The following is a 24,744-nucleotide window of genomic DNA, read 5'->3' on the forward strand; positions in this document are numbered from 1 at the left end:
TATAAGGAAATACATAAAAGGGCAGGAAAAGGTGAAGAAGGGAGTGAGAGGCTAGGGTAACTAAGGGGTTTTAGCCGCATACACTGGGGTTCACTTAGGCAAGAGAAGCCGTATCCAATTTGATGGGTAAATCTTATGTTGGCAAGAGAATCAGATAGGGGCAACCCTGTTAGCTAGCCATGTATTTAAGCCTGGAGAGGCACGGAACTGGATCCAGACGGCCCAAGTTGTGTAACATTTAGTGTATCTCAGCTCATTTTTAGCTGACCACTGGACAATCTGAGCAATTTTACAATAGCTGATGGACGTTTTGTCTAAAGTACCAAACTGATTATGATTAACGCTTATGATTAATGGAAATCTGTTCTATTGGTGACAACTTATAATTCATGGTTCAAACGGTTTATCAGATGTTAATTGTATACACGATTAACCAAGTGATTACTTTATGATCATTTGAGTTAAATATCTGTGGGACAAGGCAAATCTGGTCTTCTCACAATCTGAAGGACTTTCCATAGGTAAAAAACTCAGTGATAACATGGTTTTTGATGTTTTTATACTGCTGTGAACCAAGAGAACAGTTTATCTGTTGGACAGCTTTCATCTCATGACTATGGTCAGAATGAAGAGAACAAATTTGGTATCGTGTTAGCCAGCAAAAGAAAATAGAGAAACCTAGACTCTTATAAATGCGATAACTCTTAATAGCTAACAAAAAGAAAGGATGTTATAATAAGCTTTCAAAACTACTTTGGCTTCTTCATCAGACATCTAATAGCATATCCTATCATCCTATTAGTAGCCTGATAAAGAGACTTAAAGGTGTTTTCCAGGCATAAATACTATTGATGACCTATCATCAGGATAGGTCATCAATAGTTGATCAGCCGGGGTCCGAAGCTCAGGACCCCGCCCTTTTAGCTGAGCGGGCGCACGCTGTCAGGCCTACAACTACACAGAGGTCAGAGTTGAAGCCTCCGCGACGACCTCTGTGTAGTGGCCGGTGCTTGTAAGAGCAGGCAAGGCTCTCGTTCAAATCAACAGGAGCTGTGCCTGCAGTGACAAGTGCTAGACACTACACAGAGGTCGGCGCGTGGACTCCCGCACCAAATACACAGAGGTCGGACCCCGGTCGATCAGCTATTGATGAACCATCCTCGTGATAGGTCATCAATAGTATTTATGCCTGGAAAAACCCTTTAAGTAGTTTTGAAAGCTTGCAGTAACATCATCATTTTGTTAGCCATTAAAAGGCTTCATATCTACAAGATGACTTTGTTTCTCTTACATAGAACCACATTATAACCAGAACAGTGCTGCACCCTTGACGGACTCATTTTGCATTGCGATTCACTCATTTTTGCAGAAGTACAGTTATATTTATTTCCATATTTCTAAATCAATGACCCAATCGACTTCATGCATATCGCTTCACTCTACCCAGAGCAAAAATGAAAAAGGTAACCAAAATTGTTAATAAAACTGAATAAAATTAAAATAAAATGTAATTCGGCTCTTGGATATTATAGTTCTGTGAAACATCTGAGTTCTATGGAGCCACAACAGAAAGAACATTTCAAATTATATAAAGCTCTATTGAGATAATCTAGGGGAAAAGTTATCTGTAGTATTGTGCCATATATCGGCACAAAGTGTGTCTATATCTGCAAGAAATGGTGGGACGTCTCACGCAAGTCACCTTCACGTGGGAAAAGTGTAAAGTGAAACATAATCTAATGCAGGGAGGAACTTGTTGGTTACTACCGTATTACAAACAAGCCATGTGTTACAGTAACAGTATGACATACATACCTTCCCGTTCAGTTTAGTACCCTGCAATGTTGAGCCGGAGAAAGACCCATGAGGTAGAAGCTAAATTTCCTCATTTTAGAAAAAAAATTCCTAAACCCCTTAATGACATGACCTTTTTGGGTCCTAAGAAGGGGACGAGTTTTTGGGGATTTTATTTACACATTTTATAACTCATAACTTTTATTTTTCTGTCGACATGGCCATACGAAGGCTTGACTTTCTCATGGAAAACTGTAGTTTTCATTGGTATTATTTTTTTGAGTACATATAACGTATTAATTAAAGGGGTTGTCTCGCGAAAGCAAGTGGGGTTATACAGTTCTGTATGGCCATATTAATGCACTTTGTAATATACATCGTGCATTAAATATGAGCCATACAGAAGTTATTCACTTACCTTTCCTGCGCTGGCATCCCCGTCTAATTTCAGCGTCTAATCTCCCAATTAGACGCGCTTGCGCAGAAGGGTCTTCTGGCTTCTGTTCGGTCCGGCACGAGCGGCGTTCTGGCTCCGCCCCTTCTACGCGTCATCGCGTAGCTCCGCCCCATCACGTGAGCCATGGAGACGGGGACGCCAGCGCAGGGAAGGTAAGTGAATAACTTCTGTATGGCTCATATTTAATGCACGATGTATATTACAAAGTGCATTAATATGGCCATACAGAAGTGTATAACCCCACTTGCTTTTGCGAGACAACCCCTTTAACTTAAATTTTTTGGGGGGTGAAAAAAAACATCAATTCTGACACTTTTTTAAATAATATAAAGGCCCATTTACATTGGACGAGTGTCGGGCAAATGATGCCCAACAGTCGTCCCTGTATCCGCGCGCTTCCGTGCTCCTGCACGGGAGCTAGTGCAGCTGGCTCGCACACAGGGCGGCCAGCAGGGGGGTGGGGCAGTGCAGAAGATTTCTCTCCTCTCGCTCCCCGACCCCCCTCCATTCACATAACACAGCCGCTGTTCGCTACTGAACGGCAGCTGTTTAAACTGCACTATGAGCGATGATAGTCATCGTTCATCTTTTGGGCTGCTAAAAGATGAGCGATGACGATCATCGCTCATAGTGCAGTTTAACCCCTTAGTGACCAAGCCTGTTTACGCCTTAATGACCAGGCCACATTTTGGAAATTTGACATGTGTCACTTTAATATAGAATAGCGCCGTAAAGCTTTTGCATATCCAAGTGATTCTGACATTGTTTTTTCGCCATATGTTCTACTTCATTTATGTGGTGAAAATAATCCGATATAATTTGTGTATATTTATTAAAAGTGCCAATATTGGGAACATTTTTAAAAAATTATTGTTTTTTCACATTTTCGATTGTAATATATCAAATATGTGCAAACATAATGTACAAACTTTTTTTAAGATATATATTTTCATCTATTTACTTTATTCTGGATGCACATTTGAAAAACGTATGATTTTTTTAACCATTTAGGAGACGTACAAATTTAACATTACTTTTCAGCATTTTGAGGAACACTTTGTTTTCCTACACCAAGGCAAGATTGTAAAGGCTCATAGGTGTCAGAATGATAGATACCCCCACAAATGACCCTATTTTAAAAACCACACCCCTTAATGTATACACTGAGGGGTGTCGTGAGTATTTTGACCCCACAGTTTTTTTTCAGGAATTAATTCAATTTAGAGGAGAAAAAGTAAAATTTCATATTTTTGCAAATATGTCATTTTAAAGACATATTTTTTTCCTATACTTTACTTGAAAATGAGGATTTACACCCCAAAATGGATCCCCCTGTTTGTCCCATGTTTTTAAACATACCCTTTGTGGCCCTAATCTTATATCTGGATGCACAACTGGGAACAAAATTAAAGGAGTAGTCAGTGTCTTTCAGAACAGAAATTTTGCTTGAAGTCCTTTTAGGCCCCATAGCACACATGTAAAGTTCTTGAGCGCCCAAAACCATAGAAAACCCCTACCAGTGACCCCATTTTGAAAACTAGACCCCTTAACGAATTTATCTAGAGTTGTACTGCTTATTTTGATCCCTCAGTTTTTGAATGAATTCAAGCAAAGCAAAGGGAAAAAATTGTGATTTTCATTTTTTTGGCAATTCTGTCATTTTAAAAACAGCTTTTTTTTGTACAGCACACATATGAAGACTTGCACCCCAAAATGGATACCCCTGTTTGTCCTGTTTTTAGAAATATACCCACTGTGGCCCTAATCTTATGTCTAGATGCACAACAGGGCCCAAAATGAAAGGAGTAGTCACTGGCTTTTAGAACATAAATTTTGCTTGAAGGCCTTTTATGCCCCATAGCACACTTGTAGAGTTCTTGAGCGCCCAAAACTATAGAGTTCCCCAACAAATGACCTCATTTTGAAAACTAGACCCCTTAACGCGTTCATGTAGGGGTGTACTGTGCATTTTAACCCTACAATTTTTGAATAGATCTAAGCAAAGCCGTAGGAAAAAAATTACGATTTTCATTTTTTGGGCAATTGTGTCAATTTAAAAACAGGTTTTTTTGTACAGCACACATATAAATGAAGACTTTCACCCCAAAATGGATACCCCCTGTTTGTCCCGTGTTCAAAAACATACCCATTGTGGCCCTAATCTACTTACAGGACATATCGCAAGGTCTATAATGGAAGGTGCACCCGTTAGATTTCAGGGTACAACTGAATAAATTTCAGGCCCCATTGCCCACTTATAGAGCCATTAAGCTGCCAAAATGATAAGGAACCCCCTCAAATGACCCCATTTCGAAACTAGACCCCTTAACGAATTCCTCTGGGGGTGTACTGCGTATTTTGACCCCACAGTATTTGAATGAATCTAAGCAAAGCAGAAGGAAAAAATTACGATTTTCATTTTTTTTGGCAATTTTGTCAATTCAAAAACAGGTTTTTTTTGTACAGTGTACACAGGAATGAAGACAGTCACCCCAAAATGGATACCCTGGTTTGTCCTGTGTTCAGAAACATACCCATTGTGGCCCTAATCTACTTACAGGACCCATGGCAAGGCCTATAATGGAGGGAACACCCGTTGAAATGCAGGGCACAACTAAATAAATTCCCCATTGCTCACTTATACGGAATAAAAATTGACTCCCTAAAAATATCCCCTCCGCGCCCTTTTCAGTGTTCCCCAAATCTTAGATAAAAGTAATAATGTGAACTGTGTGGTATTTCCAAAGACAGGGGTAATTACGGAGGCTGGTTGGGATGGGTACATGGGGCAATAAAACCAGGTATCCCCCCTCCTCTCATGCTTTTTGGGGGTCATTTCTTGACCTCAGTGGCGGGTATGGGGTATAAAAAGTGGCACTCCGTGAGTCTTCGTAAGCTTGCGGAGGTGCGGTGGTCTCACACAGAAGGCGCTCAACAAGCTGCTCCTGGAACTGGAGGAAGGCGAGCGTTCCTGGGGCTTCTAGTAAAATACGTATTACAGGTAGCGGTCTGAATAACGCCTGGCTCACGCAGCCGTAGGTGGAATCCGCTTGCGGAGACCCGCAGCGGATCCCAGCTGTGACCCTGCGTACGGCCGCGTAATGTACTGCGCATAACTGCCTACTCACACAGGCGGTCATGCGCAGTACACCTTTTTTTTATTTGTATTTCCCGCACCGTCACTTAGCGATGACACAAGTACCCGCAGCCCGTACACAATGTAGTTGCGTATGGGCTGCGGGTATATCCACGACCACGGAGCACAATAGGCTCTATGCTGCGGATATCCGCGGTAAAATAGAACCTGCTGCATTCTCTTTTCTGCGAGTGGATTACGCAATTCCGACCCACTAATGTGAGCGGAATTGTGTAATCCAATGCAATTGATCTGCGTATTACCGCGGATCAGATGCATGCGGAATCCATAATTCCACAGCTTTTGCGCATGCGTCCGCCATTTTGGTGACGTGCGTGTGCGCAGAAGCTGGGGTAAGGTCTGCGGATAAATCCGCGGGCCTTATGTACATACTTTCATCCTCCCTCACGGATATGATCCGTGAGGGGAGATGAAACGTAAGCTTTTTAAACTTTTTTTAAGTTTTTTTTTTTACTTTAAATGATCACTGTTATACATTTGATCACTGTTATCACCGTGTCCCCGGTGAAATCTCTCTGCTCCTGGCTACACATGGTAGCCAGGAGCAGGGAGATTTTGAATTTCCCGGGGCCTGAGCCCCTCTGTACACGCGCCCGATGTATGACGTCGGGCGCGCATGCGCATAAGGGGACTTCAGGTCCTGGAACACCGGGACATTGCGGAGGACCCGAGGTGAGTATATTCACCTCCCCTCATGAATCCGAACCATGAGGGGAGGTGAAACTTGTAATTTTTGAAAAACTTTTTGTGGCGAGCAGAGCCTGTGTTATGTGAATGGAGGGGGGCGGGGGAGCGAGAGAATAGAAAAAACTCCTGCACTGCCCCGCCGCTCTGCTGGCCGCTCCGTGTGCAAGCCAGCTGGAGCACGGGAGTGCGCGGATACAGGGACGAGTGTCGTGCATCATTTGCCTGACACTCGTCCAATGTAAATGGGGCTCTAATCATGCAGCATAAATTACATGATAATTTTTTTCTGCGGGTTGGTACGATTATGACAATATCAAAATTATATATTTTTTTAAAAGTTTTTCCACTTTTGCATAATATAACCACTTTGCATCATGGCATTCAAAGTCCCATAATTTTATAATTTTTCTATTGACTCTGTGAGGGCTTGTTTTTAAAGTGACGAGCTATGCTTACATTGGTATCATTGTGGTACAGCTTTTTAAATCACTTTCATCGTGCTTTTTTTGGGAGGAGCAATGAAAAAAATAAGCATTTTGGCTTTGTTTTTTGGGCTTTCTTTTTATATGTTTCCCGTGCAGGAAAAATAGTGTGTTTAATTTATAGCATAGGTTGTTACAGAAGCAATGATAACAAACTTGTGCGCTTCTATTGTTTTAATAAAAATTGTGGAAAAAAGTTTATTTTTTATTACTAGTTTTTCACAGTTTTTATTTTAATTTTTTTTCACATTTTTTATGTTTCTATAGGGGACTTGAACTTGAGAAACTATGATTGCTATATTGCTGTCCAGGGGTGAGGCGCAATATCACTTGCGATATTCCGCCGTGCGGGACTAGGGGAGAAAACTGTCAGTTCTCTGCAGTGAGCCTATCTGACACAAAAGCTCACTGCAGAGAATCATGGCAAATTGCAGCATGCTGCAATCTAAGTCCCACGAGCAGAAAATCGCAATGACAGGGGGCTGCGTTCAATGCGTTACCCACTGACAGATTATCACCGCGGATAACGCAATGAATTATATAGCCCATGGGTAGGAGCCCTTATTGTTATTATTAGTGATCAAAGACCATGGCAGACACAGACACCATTATCTGATGTTGGCAAACCATGGGTTCTCTGTGATTTCATGGCAGAGGGTTGATGACAGCACAGAGGGAGCACCCTTCCTCTGTGAACCTTTTTCATGCTGCAAACAAAAATGATTGTGTATGTAAGGGGTTTACAGTAGAGATCGGTTTTCTCACTCATTCGCGGTGTTGCAGTGGGGGTCCAGATGTCAGTCCCTGGCAGCTCTTGCTGCGTAATGCGCAGGCTCCGTTAGAATGGCTGCGATTTACACTGAACAATCATCATAAACAATCGTTTATGCTGCATAAAGGATGGACGATGAGCTGAACGCTGATCATTCAGTGCAAATAGCAGCCGTTCAATATTGAATGGCCGCTATGTTAAGTGAATGGGGAGGGGCAGGGGAGAGCGAGGAGAGAAATCTCCTGCAGCCTCCCCACCACCTGCTGGCCGCTCTGTGAGTGAGCCAGTGATACTAGCTACCGTGTAACAGCACAGGAGCAAGTGTATGCATGGACAAATGTTGGGCATCGTTTGTCCGACATTCGTCCTGTGTAAATTGGCCATTAGTAAATTTCCCCCATATATTTACATTAGCTCTATTTTGCGGTCCATAAAACACGGACCAAATATGGAATAAAAATACACAAGGCTGAAAGTGGCATAGTAAGGAAAAATTTGTTTAGATACTCATCCAACACATGGACTAAATGTAATAATATGAAAATTATATGATTTTGTCATACTTTTCCTTTTTTTTCTGAAATATGTGAAGTATTGTATACAATGCTTCGTCTACATAGAAATAATTTGCATTCATTCTAATTCTTAAGCCTGGAAGTCTATATGAAATACTATTGTTTCGCAATTACCATCTACTTTGGCCAATTTTCAAGAGTTTATAAGTGTCAAAATTCCTAAGTGCCATAGAACAAACAAAAAGAAAATGCTCACTAATGTGTGCATTAATATCGATCGGCAATAGTCACTTCTAAACTGCTTCAATAAACAATAGTGGCTGTCATGCTTTAATGACTAGACACTAATGATAGCCTTCTGTCAAGATGCATGACAGCTCATTCACAATGATAAGTGCAAGGAGGAACAAGAGTGATCTAATGGAACCAGTGCTCTCTGCAAAGTGCTACCTAGATAATTCCTTAATGTTGAAAGCAAAATAAGGTAAACATGAATATGGGTCAATCGCTTCACTAGATTTTGCACATATAGATTGATCAACTGATATATAGACATCATGTATACATCCTTCATAATCTGCTTGCAACAACACAAAAATAGCTCCAATGCCACAAGAGCTCTTCAGCCTGGGATTTGGTGACTACTACACACAACACACTGCTCACAGTACAAGGAAGATATCCGACCAGTACAAGGAAGATATCCGACCAGAAAGCAGTTTGGGCCGTGGCAACAGATCTCTTCACAATGTGTTACTGGGTTCCATTAAACATGCGTTTTGGGAAAAGCTCTCCATGTTAGGTGTGAGGAGGCTGTGGTGGGTACCTCACGGTGGGATCTTTCACCCATAGTTTATAGTGGCATCCTGTAATAAAATCATTCAAGCATCTATCAAGCTACAAAAATCTTTGCGTAGCTTTGGCTTAAGGCCTCATGTCCACGGGCAAAAGAAGAATTAAAATCCGCAGCGGATTTTAACTCTTCTCCCGCACGCGGATCCGCACCCCATAGGGATGCATTGACCACCCGCGGGTAGATAAATACCCGCGGATGGTCAATAAAAGGGATTTAAAAAAAAATGGAGCATGAAAAAATCTGGACCATGCTCCATTTTCGTGCGGGTCTCCCGCAGGGACGGCTCCCGCGGGCTTCTATTGAAGCCTATGGAAGCCGTCCGGATCCGCGGGAGACCTAAAATAGGAATTTAAAAGAATTAACTCACCCGCAGCGGACCGGGAAGGTCTTCTCTTCCTCACGGCCGGATCTTTCTTGCTTCGGCGCGGCGGATGTGCCCGGCGCATGCGCGCGGCACGTCTGCGATGTGCCGCCGGCGTGACGAGTTCATCCGCCGGCCGAAAAAGAAGATCCGGCCGTGAGGAAGAGAAGACCTTCCCGGTCCGCTGCGGGTGAGTTAATTCTTTTAAATTCTTATTTTAAGCGCTCATGTCCGCGGGGCAGGAGGGACCCGCTGCAGATTCTACATGGAGAATCTGTAGCGGGCCTGATTTTCCCCGTGGACATGAGGCCTAAAGGTGGCAGCAGACACAAGAGAATGTCTCTTATGAAAGTTCATTGGAATGCACATTTCATAAGTGAAACATCTGAGCAGGGCACCAAAGATGGCGCACAAAACAGAAATCTTCAAATCATTAGAATAAACGAAAAGCTTCATTGAAATCAATGGGTTTTATTCTCTGCTTATTTAGGCCCACGTGAATGATCCCCAACACTGATAAATGTAGGTTCTGCACATGGGCAGGGAAATACATGTCACCATTACACACTAAATGGGAAACCACTGGGAAACACTGACATGGAAAAGGACTTGGGGATTTTAGTTAACTGTAAGCTTAACTGGAGTAACCAATGTCAGGCAGCTGCTGCCAAGGCAAATAGGATCATGGGGGTGCATCAGGAGAGGTCTAGGGGCACATGATGAGAACATTGTTCTTCCTCTTTACAAGTCACTGGTCAGACCACACATGGAATATTGTGGACGGTTTTGGCCACTAGTACTCAAAAAGGATATATCAGAGCTTGAGTGCGTTCAAGGGTGGAGAAAAAGCCATGCAAATGAGTGAAGGAACAAATCCTCCAGAGAGCTGCCTAGAGGAATGGTAGATAGATATTGTATCAAGCAGCTTCCATTCCAATAGGTGATACTGGGGTTTTCTTCCATCACTCACTTGCCAGCAGTTATGTTGAAGGATCAGAGGTCTCGGCGTGGCTGTAAGAATTCTTGGTATCATCTTGTGATTCATGTGTGATTATTATTTTATACATATTGCAAATAAAGGACATAAGTGTATTCTGAGGATAGCGGCAAACATCAGCAGCCTTACAGTTTAATAGCAACAGTCGAGTGACTATTTTTCTTTGTTCTTCATATTTTGTTGCTTGATAGAGGACAGCGTACACAAGAGACTGAAGAAGGGGAGATAAGAACATCAGAGGTGTGAGAAGCAAGGACGGAAGCTGAAGCTGAGCAGATGTAGAAGGCTGCATGGATCGTGGGAGGCAATGAAGGAAAGAGATATTCTCTGGGCAAATGCAACTGGAACCCAGGTTGGAACTGGTGTTGGTGGTTGAAGGGTAGTCAAGAATATGCCAGTTTCTTGTAAGCTATAATCTATATATATAAAGCTGAAAGCCCTCAATGATTGACTCACTGACTGACTCGCCAAAAGTTCTCCAACTTCCCAATGTCGTAGAAACATGAAATTTGGCACAAGCATAGATTATCTCCAAAATAGGAAAAGTAATTGGGTCCCAACTTGATTATTCAATTCTAGCGCAAAAGAATTAGCGTCGAAATTTTAAGTACGTAATCTAAATCTCTCACTTCCCAATGTCCTAGAAACTTAAAATTTGGCACGAGCATTGATTATGACATAAATAGGAAAATTAATGGGTCCAAACTCGATTATTCAATTCTATGCGCAAAAGAATTAGCGTCCAAATTTTACGTACGAAATCTTATTCTCTCACTTCCCGGTGTCATAGAAACTCGAAATTTGGCAGGAGCCTTAATAATGTCAGAAATAGGAAAAGCTAATGTGTCCCAACTCGATTATTCAATTCTAGCGCAAAAGAATTGGCGTCGAAATTTTACGTACGGAATGTAATTTTTTCACTTTCCGGTGTCATAGAAACGTGAAATTTGGCACGAGCATTGATTATGTCAAAAGTAGGTAAAGCTAATGGGTCCCAACTCGATTATTCAATTCTAGCGCAAAAGAATTGGCGTCGAAATTTTACGTGCGGAATGTAATTTTTTCACTTTCCGGTGTCATAGAAACAGGAAATTTGGCACGAGCATTGATTATGTCAAAAATAGGAAAAGCTAATGGGTCCCAACTCGATTATTCAATTCTAGCGCAAAAGAATTGGTGTCGAAATTTTACGTGCGGAATGTAATTTTTTCACTTTCCGGTGTCAGAGAAACGGGAAATTTTGCACGAGCATTGATTTTGTCCTAAATAGGAATAGCTAATGGGTCCCAACTCGATTATTCAATTCTATGCGCAACAGAATTAGCGTCCAAATTTTACGTGCGGAATGTAATTTCTTCACTTTCCGTTGTCATAGAAACGTGAAATTTGGCACGAGCATTGATTATGTCATAAATAGGAAAAGCTAATGGGTCCCAACTCGATTATTCAATTCTAGCGCAAAAGAATTGGCGTCCAAATTTTATGTACGGAATCTAATTTTTTCACTTTCCGGTGTCATAGAAACGGGAAATTTGGCACGAGCATTGATTATGTTATAAATAGGAAAAGCTAATGGGTCCCAACTCGATTATTCAATTCTAAGCGCAAAAGAATTAGTGTCCAAATTTTACGCATGTAATCTAATTCTCTCACTTCCTGATGTCATTTTATATAAAGGAAACGTCGCATGGTTGCCTCCCCGTGGTATTTCCTGGGTAACGCAGAGAACTATGCAAAATGGTGAACATATTTTTTTTCCTCAGTATCTCTAAAGTAACCACGACTTCATAAGCTTTTCCGTGTGAACACCAGATAAACACCAGTACCAAATTAACTCGGGCGAAGCCGGGTATATCAGCTAGTCTATATATATAAAGACGAAAGCACTGACTGACTCGCCAAAAGTTCTCCAACTTCCCGATGTCGTAGAAACATGACTTTTGGCACAGGCATAGATTATCTACAAAAAAGTAATTGTTTCCCAACTCGATTATTCAATTCTAGCGCAAAAGAATTGGTGTCGAAATTTTACGTACATAATCTAAATCTCTCAATCTTCCCAATGTCATAGAAACATGAAATTTGGCACGCGCATTGATTATGTCATAAATAGGAAAAGTTAATGGGTCCCAACTCGATTATTCAATTCTATGTTTAAAAGAATTAGCATCCAAATTTTACGTACGGAATGTAATTTTCTCACTTTCTGGTGTCATAGAAACGTGAAATTTGGCACGAGCATTGATTATGTCATAAATAGGAAAAGCTAATGGGTCCCAACTCCAGCATTCAATTCTATGCGCAAAAGAATTAGCGTCCAAATTTTACGTACGGAATGTAATTTTCTCACTTTCCGGTGTCATAAAAACTTAAAATTTGGCACGCGCATTGATTATGTCATAAATAGGAAAAGTTAATAGGTCCCAACTCCATTATTTAATTCTAGCGCAAAAGAATTAGCGTCGAAATTTTACGTGCGGAATGTAATTTTTTCACTTTCCGGTGTCATAGAAATGGGAAATTTGGCACGAGCATTGATTATGTCATAAATATGAAAAGCTAAAGGGTCCCAACTCCATTATTCAATTCTATGCACAAAAGAATTAGCGTCCAAATTTTATGTGCGGAATCTAATTTTCTCACTTTCCGGTGTCATAGAAACGGGAAATTTGGCACAAGCATTGATTGTGTCATAAATATGAAAAGCTAATGGGTCCCAACTCGATTATTCAATTCTAAGCGCAAAAGAATTAGTGTCCAAATTTTATGTACGTAATCAAATTCTCTCACTTCCTGATGTCATTTTATATAAAGGAAATGTCGCATGGTTACCTCCCCATGGTGTTTCCTGGGTAACGCAGAGAACTATGAAAAATGGTGAACATATGTTTTTCCTCGGTATCTCTAAAGTAACCACGACTTCATAAGATTTTCCGTGTGAACACCAGATAAACAAGATTTCGAAAATCTCATCCACTTTGCTGCTATTGTAAATAGCCGTGTCTCCGTGGAGAGTTTGAATGGAAATATTGCGGCAAATTCCCCAGTGTTGACATAGTCTTAGAAGGGGTGCAATGCAGACAATAAAAAATAAGTGCTGCAAAAAGCATTATTTGCCATCAAAAGGCAAAAAAACACCAGACAAGCTGAAAATACAGGTGGAATTAAACTTTGCAATTCATGCTAAAGCTTGAGAATTCAAACAAATGAACGTAATGTAGTTGACCAAATGCTCTCTTATGGCATTTTGTAGACTTTCATTAGAGAACAAGTCATACTGCCTTAGTGAAGACTAGATATGCTGGTATAAACCATCAGATTACTAGAAATCCAGATGAAAATTGAAAGAATCTATATTTATTCACTGGCAATCCCGTCTATAGAAAATCATCAGTCAAACTAAATAACATTTGAAAAATGTCTTCCATAGGCCCAGAAACCTAAAAATAAACAAAAATTCTGACTAACCAATTTGTCATAATACTAAATGGTGTTAATGCTTAGTCAACCTGCAAGATTTTACGACTCCCATTTTCAGAACCTCTATGATAGTGGTCTATGATCGGAGACAGCTGCTCCATAGTACTACAAGTATTTTCACATCTCCTTCATCCTGAATTCATATTAAATGAGACTTCCAATTGTTCTGCGGTTCACTTACAAAAATATACATTTATTGATCAGTTTTATAATTTAAAGAAATATTATGACTTAACCGACTTTCCCTCCTTGTGTCTTTGGAAAGGCCATTGGCTAATGCCTTTCCAAGCCTTGAAGCATGACAGCATAGAGAACATGTGATATTGGGAGCTCACATTGCTAAAAAGATGCTCTGAAACGTCATTTAGCAAAACTGTTTGGAAGTAATATTCAATTAATGGTCAAAAACAGGCAGCAAAGACCCCCTGACACAAGAAATACAATGTAACGCCATCATTTTCCTGCTATGCACGAATCAGAAGTCCTAGCCTTGGTAGACCAATCTCAGTAATCTATGTGTATTGTGTGAATTACAATTTGACTTTAAAGGAATATTCACTTAGGCCTCCTGCCCGCGGCAGGGTCGGATTCCGACTGCTAAATCTTGCAGTGGAATCAGACCCAGCGCCCCGCAGAGACCCCATACTCACCTCTCCCGGAAAAGCCGGCAAGCATGCGCAGTGCAGCGACACAAATTCCCACGATACTTCCGCAGTGCTCATGGACTGCAATGGAAGCCGTCCGTTCGTTTTTACCCACAAATTAGAACATGCTGTGATTCTTCCATGCGCGTGGAAAATCATAGTTGATTTCCGCTCATGGGCAGGGAAGAATCATTTACCATTGCATGTCTTTGAATGGACATTGCTGCGGAATTCACGGCGGGCACCTAGACGCAAATTACGCAGCGATAATCCGTCCATGCGCATTTGGCCTTATGGTTAATACTCCCCAAATACAGTGGGTGCTTTTTATTTACCTCTATTAATAGGAGGGCTCTTACAAAACACTGAGAACCTCGTCCAGATAGCAGACAGGCAGACAATGAGTCAATCTTATTTTTAAACCTTGGCGTGAAGTATAACAAGTAAACGGAGTCCATAACTACCATGCATAGCTTTTCGCAATAAATCAGCCAAAATGCACTACATAGTTCTTGAGAACCCTATCTATTCTGGTGGAGAATTACATTTTTAGCCTTAAGCCTGGGGCGGCTTTAGACTTTAAATCTTCAATAGGTTTAGTCATGCAAGCAGAGGATTTTTTAAAGTTACCAAAGACTTACTTTAAAGCTCAAGAAAATGTGGACTGTCAGGCTCTTTTGTACAGGCTCTAGGGCTTAAAACTATTCAGCACTCTGGTGACCTACTGCCTTGAATTCCCCATTTTCTATTGACATCAGATTTAAGGCCGATTGTTAGATTTTTCTTCGTAAATAAAATGAAAAGGATTAAAAGCCCAGCTGCAGCAACTAAGGGTGTAAATACAGTTTAGTCACCATTTTTTCCCAATCAGGATCATTTCTCTTCCTGCCACTAATTAACAGAGTTAAGCAAATCTTCCACCTCCATTGTGGGAGGCCTCAGTCCATTACATGCAATGTCAGCGACTGAAGCGGACAGTTTCAGGCAAAAAAAAAATATATAAGAGGCGAGGTAAAAAACTGTTCAAGCCTGGGCTTGCTGCCACATACTGCCACAGGCATATTTCTTACACAATTGAGCAACGCCACCTTGTTCTGGAAAGCACTAGCATGCCACAAAGATCAAAACAGCAGTGGAGAATGGAGTTAAACTGAAGGTGTCAAGGTACGTACGGGATTCTGTAAGGAGTTCATGCTGCCCACACCATAGGCAATATGAAGCCAGGCCGGTGTGCTCATTACCCCCATGGATCTTTTATTTTAAAATACCGTGGAATAAACACACTTTGAAGTTTGACTCGGATTGGATCTTCGAGTCATGGAGGAGGGCCGCACTGTCCTGCATCATACACAGTGACAGCTGTCCCCCATTCTGTATAATGGGGCAGAGCTGCCACTCTACATGATGCAGGACAGTGCGGCATGCCTCCGTGACTCGGAGCTCACAAGGTGTACAGCCTCTCCCTAAGCTTCTCTATGGCCAAGCCATTTGAATGGATAAACCCAGCAAAAACATTAAAACTGCTCACAGATGTCCAGTAAACGTGAAGATGGATTCCACTATGAAGCGCTTTATAATACAGGCAAATGATACAACCACAGTTTATAGACTTCCTCAAGCCGGATAAGGCGATATCTATACACTAATATGGAGAACTGACGGGCACAGTTTGCTGTTCACTCTGCAAGTGGTGACAAATAAATTTAAAAAGTTTGATTTCTGGGGCAGGAACCTGTAGTCATTAAAGTAATTGCCCAATAAAGGTTCTTTCTGTTAATAATTAAACAAGGGTAAACGCACATCTTACCTACTATCAGCACAATATCAAGATTGGGAGAGTTGTTTTATGATGGACATTAATACGTAGATATATTTTATTAGGATGTCCAATATTTACCTGCAGAAGTCTTTCCTCATCAGAACAAGATGAAATCCTCCTAACGCTTGGTGCACACTAGCATAATGTGGTCGTGGAATTACACAGACTGCACACAGATCCATTATAGCCTATGAGGCCATACAACATGGACATTTTTTCACATGGAAAAAACTCATGAGAGAAAATTCATTTTATGGATGGGAAATAGGACATGCCAATATATGCTGTGCCCGTGCTGAGTTGCACTACAGTCTTTTGGGCGCAACTCGCAGTTATGGCAAGTGTGCACCTAGCCTTAGTGAAACCTGCCTAGGTCACGTAATGAAGTCTTCTGAGATCAGACAACAATCATACTGATAATGAAGATTACAGAGAAAATTTCTTAGAAGGAATCTGTCATCTCCTACGGACACCATAAACTAAAGTTATGGGCTTATAGGAGCAGAAACACTGAATCCAGGAATGTGACTATTATACTTACCCTCCACGTAGTTCCCCTCCGGATTTATACGGAATAATTAATATCAGTCTCACTGAGGGCTGAAACATATGCACACAAATGCAGCCTAAGGGCTCAAACAGACAGACGTATTACGGCCCTGTGCTGCTATCGCTGGCACTAGGTATATGGCTCATACACTGAACTATAATACATTTCATTGCCTTTGCAATTTGCCAACTGGTTAAATATCATTATAATGTTGAGCTTGATTTTCACAACAATACAAGGTGCACATAGGCATGAACTAATACAGGGACTGCAAGAAGTCTGTAGTATGAATCCACATGGTAGTGTGCTGAAGCATGGTGCCGCTGTGCACGTCCATAAGACACAGGTATAAAACCTCTTCAATACAACATAACAAAGTATGTAAGGCCGAAACACACACATGCCAATGCAGTTCAGCCTATTACCCCCAATGTTGATCTGGAGAAAGGAAAAAAAAAAACAATGATGTAGAAGCCAATTTTCCCTAATATTAATGAGAACATGTAAGAGATTCACACGAATGTGCAGAGCCCAAGGAATTCTCTGTGTCCCTTGTTTACTTTTTGTACAAGAGCCCTGAAATGGGTGTAGCCTCACAAGGAAAAGCGGAGAAAAAACTAAAGTTTTCACCAAGAAAGCTCTTTTCACATTTCTGTAACGGTTTCCATTAAACGTATGCGCTGACAAAAGCTTTCAACGTAGATGTTTAATGAAGGCTATGTTTTATGCCCAAGACTACTTTCACACTGCATTTTTCAGATCTATTTTGCATATGCGCTGGGGGGGTTCCTGGACCATGCATCAAACAGATCCATAGAGCCCCTATTCACAAGATGGTGGCCCTCTCTGCCTCCGTTAGCCATGTGTCTAGTGGAGATACGGGGGTTTTTAGATGGAAATAGGGCACTGCAGACTGCACTACTCCAACCAGACACATCTTGGGAAAAGCATATTTGTTAAGCGGATACAATTATAGCCTAAATCTTTTAAACGTACTCCATTATCACTAACAGGTGGCACCTGTCATTATTAGGCATCTGTTTAACACATCCATCAGCCATTGCCAATAATGGTATCTGTTTAATGAATACATCATGAAGAGCTATTGATATATCATGATGTATCTGGATGCCTGTGACAGAGGCCATGTAGCGGTAACTGTCATCCAAAAACTGTTATAGTATCCATTTATCAGATATGTTCTTTTACAGGATGTGTCTGGAGAGACTACTAGCCAAAAACAGGCATAAAAGGCCTCCAGGATGCACGCTTACGTGCTGGGACCCCTCCTAGCACTTATGTCAAACAGATCACAAAAGCGCACTGTGAAGGAAACCTGACAGAATTGTAGAGAAGGATGCCAATGGCTCAAAGACCATGTTAGTGGATTGCCACATTCATGAGTAAAAAGAAAATGGCAATCACTGTTCTATACTTAACAATCCCTAAAAGAAGAAAGAATGGGAAGCATTTAAAGAAGCCAGGATGGATAAACACAGAACTTGCACACATGTTAAAAAGGAAGAAAAATATGTTTAGCAAATGGAAAGTCGAGACCTATCTCAAGAAGAATATAATGCAGTCTGCAGAAACTGTAGGGCAAGTGTCAGAAAAGCTAAAGCTAATAATGAATTGAGACTTGCAAGAGAGACCAAACGCAATAAAAAAGGATTCGGGGGAAATATCAAAAGCAAGAGAACAGTCAAAGTATATAGGATGTATACATGATGAAAATAGTGAATTAGTTAAAATGGTGAGGAAGAACTTTTAAATTCCTATTTTGTATCTGTTTTCTCTCAAAAAGTAGATGTAACATCAGCTGAACTTCCCTGTGCTATTGTCGAATACAAGAATGCAGGCTATCAACAGAGAGATGGTGATGGAGCACTAAGCTAACTTACATGAATCCAAGTCTCCAGGTCCAGATGAATTGCAGCCTAGGATACTAAAGGAAGCAGCAGGGGTAATTGCTGAACCACTCGCTGGAATCTTTGAACATTCCTGAAGAACAGGAGAAGTCCCAGAAGATTGGAAAAGGGCAAATGTCCCTATCTTCAAAAAAGGTAAGAAGGTGGATCCAGGAAACTACATGCCTGTGAGCCTGACTTCTATATCATGAAAGATTTTTGAGCAAATTAATAAACAGTGTGTTTGCAAGTACTTGGATGAGAATGGAGTAATTAAACAGAGCCAGCATGGGTTTGTAACAAACAAGTCATGCCAGACATACGTCCATCTAACTGAACTCTTACACTTGACATTCTAAAAGAGAAAAGGTTTGCTTAGCGGTACTTCCCATGGTGATACCCACTAGCTGGGAACAGCTGACCAATACCTACACCTGCCTGCCCGTAGTAGTGCAAAATACAGCAATTGGTAAGATTATGATCGATTTAACTTTCATCATAACATTTGACCTAAAACATCTTCTTACACAATGGACGGTATATACATGTTGCAACTACAGTTCTGATTATTCTGAGCATTTCAATAATTTCCCTGTTTACATGCATAAAACCAGTGATAGAAGTATTGTGTGTCATCTAATTATCCTTTATGGAATTGTAATGTAAATAATGAGTTCTATTAATAATTTGAGGTGTCTGCTCTAGTAAATTGTTGTTTTGAAGAAATCTGTAAATCCAAGCGGTTATTATTTCTCAGGCTCCATAGAAGGTCACTAGCTTTCATTGTATTACTGGAAATATGTGTATGAAATGAACATCCATTTCTGGTTTGGAAGAAATTGTCTTTTGTTAGGGTGCTATTACTCGAGCGATAGCAGCAGTCGCTCGTGTTTTCCTGACAATTAGCGCTAATTGCCGGGGGGGCAGTTTGGTAATTATTGCTTTGGATTTGGCTATGACATCAGGAAGGGGGTATACTGTAACATGTAAGCATTCCTGCCTTGCAATACTACACTTTTGGCATTGTTGGTCTCAGCGTTATAGAGTGCCCTGTTCTAGTGTTAACACACCCATGTTTTAGTTGTCATTGTTTGACACACACCAAAGTGTAACTGCCTTACCCAGAAAGGTTTAATTTTCCTTTTTGTTTTTTCGATCCATGCTTTTCAAGAGCCATAACTTTGTCAACACAGCCGTATAAGAGCGCGTGTTTTTGCAGGATGAGTTGTAGAATAGCTCTTTTATTGTGGCATATAATGTACTGAAAAACATTAAAAAGTTTTTAAGTGGGATGAAGTGGAAAAAAGCCTCACAATTGTGCTATAGTTTTTTTAGGCTTTGTTTTAACAGTGCAAATGCATCAATAACAGATTTAGACAGGTTTTTTATGTTTTACGTAAAAAAAAAAACAAAAGAAAACTTATTTTAGAAAAAATAGCTTTCCATTTTCCGAGAATCATAACTTTTTTATGTTTCAGTCAATAGAGCTGTGTGAGGTCCTGTTTTTTGCACGGTGACCTGCAGTTTTTCTTGCTACCATTTTGGGGAGCATAAGCACTTTTTTATTAGTTTTATTCAACTTTTTAGGAGGTAGGATGTCCAAAAAAACCACACTTAGTTTTTTTTTTTCTTGTGATGTGCAGGATAAATAATGATATATCACATGAGTCTAAACTATTAAAAATACAACTTGTCCTGTAAAAAAAAGCTCTTCTATGGGTAATGGCTTAGTAGCAGCGGTCAGCATTGACTGTGGTCTCCACGTTGTTAGATGGCAGTGATTGGAGCCATCTCTAGTTGTAGTTTTTGCAGGCAGGTTTTAGGTGTTTTAAATAGCTGACACCTGCCGGCTCAGCTATCGAGTCCACTCCATAAGCCACCCGCAAGCGCCGGCCCTGCGTTTATGGCCAGTGGTTGTTGACAGATTAAAGTAAGAGTTGCATTCACAGATCTTCAGCTGGTTGAAAACATTTGGCAAACGTGCTGAGATACAGATCCCAAAGCATTTAGCTGAGCTTTAAAGTGTACCTATCACTACATTCCTGCAGCCCAAACCACAGCAATTTGAACTCAGGACTGGCCATTGCAATAATTTATGTTCTATTTTGAAACGCTGGGGCATTTCCATAAAAATGTACTGTATTGTGGAAAGCTTTCCAGAAGCGGGTCTTGAAGTTAAGGAGATGGGCCTCACCCAGCTTCTGCTCGGAAGATCACCTAAACTGAGAGTTGCTTCTCTATAACACAAACCGGGGAGAGACCTGCCAGTCTAGTTGTTCCAGGCTTGAGAGGCCCGCCCCCAGGATTTTAAGCCCCCACTCCAAGCATCTTTTTAAAGTGTGTGTTTTTTTTCCTCGTCTTAAAGATGGCAGCTCATCAGAATAAGACATGCAAGACCGCAACAGCAGTGCCTTACCTGGGTTTATACTGTCCATGGGTCGGGCAGTGACAGGTTCACCTTAAAGACATCGGCTCACATTTTATAAGCAGTTAGGACAGTTTTGAATGTTAACTGTGCATTGAAAAGTTGTAAATCATGGTGCAGAGAAAAGTGAGCATGGTCCCAAATTTTAGACTCATTTACTAAAGGGCTTCTCTCACCATGTACCCATGATAAGCAGGATCCTCGTGCCATCCTGTCGCTGATTGACAGCTTTTTCCTCATGCGCAGTAATAGGGAGAAAGCTATCAATCAGTGGCTGAAGGATGGACTACATACCCTTTAATACATTGGACTGCTCACAGTGAATGCATGGCACTTCAAGGAGTCAACTGCAAGTTTAATAGAACAACTGTGTCTTCACAAAAAATATCACTTTCCTGCCATCTCTACTGCATGCCGCCCTCAAACACGGCTATATAAACCTGGTGACAGAAGAAAGTCAGAAAATGGTGCCAATCTCTGCCTGTTCCTGGAACAGACAGTCCTAAATGTGAAAAATGTATTAAGAGACATACACCTTTTAATTTGGCAAAAATCACTCCAACTGTCTTTTTCTAAGACTGGCATGAGAATGGAAACGTGGGCTATAGACTCATTGAATAATCTTCAAACATTTCAGATCTGAAGCCTGCAGAATTTTAATGCTGATCTGGGCTAAATAATACCCCGGAAAGCAGCCATATACTTACCAATGTACTGATACAAGAGGGCCAGCAGAAGAACCACAACCCTCAGCATGCAGACAGCCAAACTGCTGAATGGTGGAGGATTGAGCTGGGCTCACATGGTCACCCTGCGTACCTGATTTATCTGTATTGATAATGACCACGGTGGCCTGCTGTCAGCCATGCACAGTACTTTGTTTTTCCTTTGTATTTCCTGCTTTGTCGCTTGACTTCCATGGAGGCCATCTGCGCGGAGAGCATGCTGCAATTTTTCTTCCGCTAGCAGAGTATGCAATTTATATCCACAAGTGTGAAGGGAAGATCGAAAGTACATGCCTTTCAATGCCGACATTTGTCTGAGACCCCCCTTACAATGGGCTAAAATACACTCAGATTGGGAGGATCAATACATGATAAATAAGAGCGCATGCACACTAACAGGTCGGAATCCGACCCTGACAGCAGCTAGCGTCCGCGAGTACCTGTCGTCATGTTTTATCTGTATCGCGGATAGCTGCGGCAAGCAGAGCCGCCTTTAGATATGTGCAGAATCCGTGACCTTTCTGCAGTGTTAATTGCTTAGGGTCCACGTGTCGGACAGCTTCAATTGACTTCAATAGAAGCCGTCCGTGCAGAATCTGCACTAAAATGGAACATGCTGCGATTGAAAGCGCAATTCGATTCCGCAAGTGTGGAAGAAGGAGCACTTTTCCGTAGCATGTAACGAACAGTATTTGCTGCGGATCCATGATACAGACGCCAACCACGGATTCTGCAATGCAAATCCATTTGTGTGTAGGCGGCCCAAAGCAGTATATTTACTCAATGTTAAACCCTTGAAGACCGGGACAATTTTGGCCTCCAGGACAACAATTTTTCAATGTAGTATCCAAGCAGTTCCAATCTTAGTATTTTCTGTTCAGCGGATCTGTACTAAGCCTTGTCTTTGTGGGATGAGTCGTACTTTATGCAGCTGACATGTTATAGTACATATAAATATTGGTTTAATTTATATTGCCGTTTTGTCAAAAATGCAGAAAAACCCAATTCTGCTGCAGTTTTTACCTATTCATTTATTTTTCACAGCATACATAAATCATGGTTAATTAATTGTACAGTTTGATCCATTAAGGCCTCACTACACATCTTACAGCACTTTTTAAGATCTGCTGTTAAAATTTTAATGGTGGACACCACAGGACACCTTCAGCCTGTCCCTCGATGCGTCCGAGCACAAGGGGAGGAGGGCTGCTCAGTTTAATAGGTGGTATTGATCTTATGACTGGTCAATGTACATTGGATTATACTAGAATGAAAAATACACGTGCTGATGGAGATAACGAGCGCTGGATACTGTATCACCGAATGATTTGTAAAGACAATAAAAAAGCCTTTAGAATGAACAAGAGCTGTTTTAAGAAGTGTAAGTTCATATAGCTAATAGTCTAGGTCAGTCGTGGACAACCCAACACAGTGAATTGAGCCAGAGCAAAGACCAGGGCTGCAGGTGTATACGGGATATCTCATGTTGGGGTTCGCTCTGCTACATTGAAGCCATGACATTGGTCATCGGAGAGTAGGTGGTGCCAGACTTCTGGAAAAGTCAGGGGATTTCCATTAGACAGAATGTCCATTTTCACCCAGCGGTTATCTTTGCTAGTCATCGTTTTCTGTGCAGGTTTGGAAAATAAAGCCATGTTTAGTTTATTATACTCATTTTATATAACACATGCATATTCTGTAGTGTTGTCACAATGGACCACAAAGCTAACATTTATGTCTGTCAGCTTACAAAATATCATTCCTGACTATATCCTTTTTAAATTGTATTGAAATGTGATCATAGTTTTTGATCATTGTATTAGAAGTATACATATAACTGTACATGTTTAAGGGGATGTATTAAATAACTTTACTGAACACAATAAAACTGAATTCCCACTTCTAATCATCAATTAAACTGTTAATCTGTATCCTTTTAATTCTGTAACTGTACCCCCTCCCCTGGAACCGAAGGCTTAAGAGGCCATCACCTATGAAATCACGTTGTCCAAAAGCCAAAACTCCACCCTGCGACTGCAGAGTAAATAGATTCTCATGACAGGATAATAAAACTGGAGTCAAGAAAACATCAACTGTAAGTGACAGCTCACAGAGATCTGGTGCTTGTTAGGACCGGATCAGAAGCCCAGATGCCTGGGATGTAAACTCATGAAGAGAAGATTAATTTATCTGTCATCCCAGACTTTGACAGTTGTTGTAAATCTGATTTAGCTGTAAGCGGAGAGAAGGAGGGAGGATGGAAAGGGGGGTGTACTTAGGTGGATGAGCCAGGAAGGGTACAAAGACCTCTGCCTTTCTGAAGGGGGAACTAAAAGGAAAATTAAATATTGTAGTGGCGGAATAACAAATTAGAATAATGACCTCTTTAAAGCTTCTGTGAGTTCCCTTGCAGTCAGATATATAAGCCTGTAATACGGTATGTGTGGATAGCACTTTTTATCCTATGAAGCTTTGGGACTTGCAGATTAATAAAAGCCACAGGCATATTGTGGTACACTTACTCCAAAGTTAGGCCTCATATCCACGGGCGGATCAGATTCCGCATGCTGAAGCCCGCAGCAGAATCCGACCCTACTTGTGGCCGAGGACACTACTTACCAGTCCAGGTCTTCCATTTCCTTCCCTGCGGATGTGTGCGGAAGCGCCGTCCGCCGCACATGTGCAGTGGAGTTTTCTTCTTTTTTTTTTTAAACCCCTGGTTTCCCTCGGAATCTGCAGCCTGTCTGCAATTCAATTGTAGATGGGCCGCGTATCGGACGGCCTCCATTGACTTCAATGGAAGCCGTCCGTGCGGGAACCGAACTGAAATGGAGCATGCTGCAATTTTTTTCCGGACCAATGCTTTATTTCATTTGCAGATGCCCATGTATGCCTATGGGTGGCTTGATTTGCGGATCTTTCACGCTGATTCCGCAAATCAAATCCGCCTGTGGACATTGGGCCTTACTGTGAGACTGGTAACACTGAATACTGAATGTCTGGGACTGAAGTTTAAACAAACATTTATGCTTTGGTAAGGGTGGCTTCACACGGGACAACTATTGGTAAAATAAATGGCTCAAATGAGTAATTTTCAATGCTAGTTGTCGACGGGA

General features: G+C 41.2%; 1 protein-coding gene and 1 long non-coding RNA gene across 3 annotated transcripts in view; one reads left to right on the forward strand and one right to left on the reverse strand.

The window, feature by feature from the left end:
- The window catches only part of LRMDA (leucine rich melanocyte differentiation associated), a 773,841-nt gene that overhangs the window by 685,468 nt on the left and 63,629 nt on the right, over window positions 1–24,744 (reverse strand). The gene's annotated exons all lie outside the window — the stretch shown is intronic.
- Window positions 15,322–24,744, forward strand: part of LOC136625837 (uncharacterized) — an 86,310-nt gene continuing 76,887 nt past the window's right edge. The window contains exons 1-2 of the long non-coding RNA XR_010792586.1: window positions 15,322–15,366; window positions 18,379–18,634. This is a non-coding gene — a long non-coding RNA (uncharacterized lncRNA). The remainder of the gene's footprint in view (window positions 15,367–18,378; window positions 18,635–24,744) is intronic.

Source organism: Eleutherodactylus coqui, chromosome 4, assembly GCF_035609145.1.
Source record: "Eleutherodactylus coqui strain aEleCoq1 chromosome 4, aEleCoq1.hap1, whole genome shotgun sequence".
Lineage (NCBI taxonomy): Eukaryota > Metazoa > Chordata > Amphibia > Anura > Eleutherodactylidae > Eleutherodactylus > Eleutherodactylus coqui.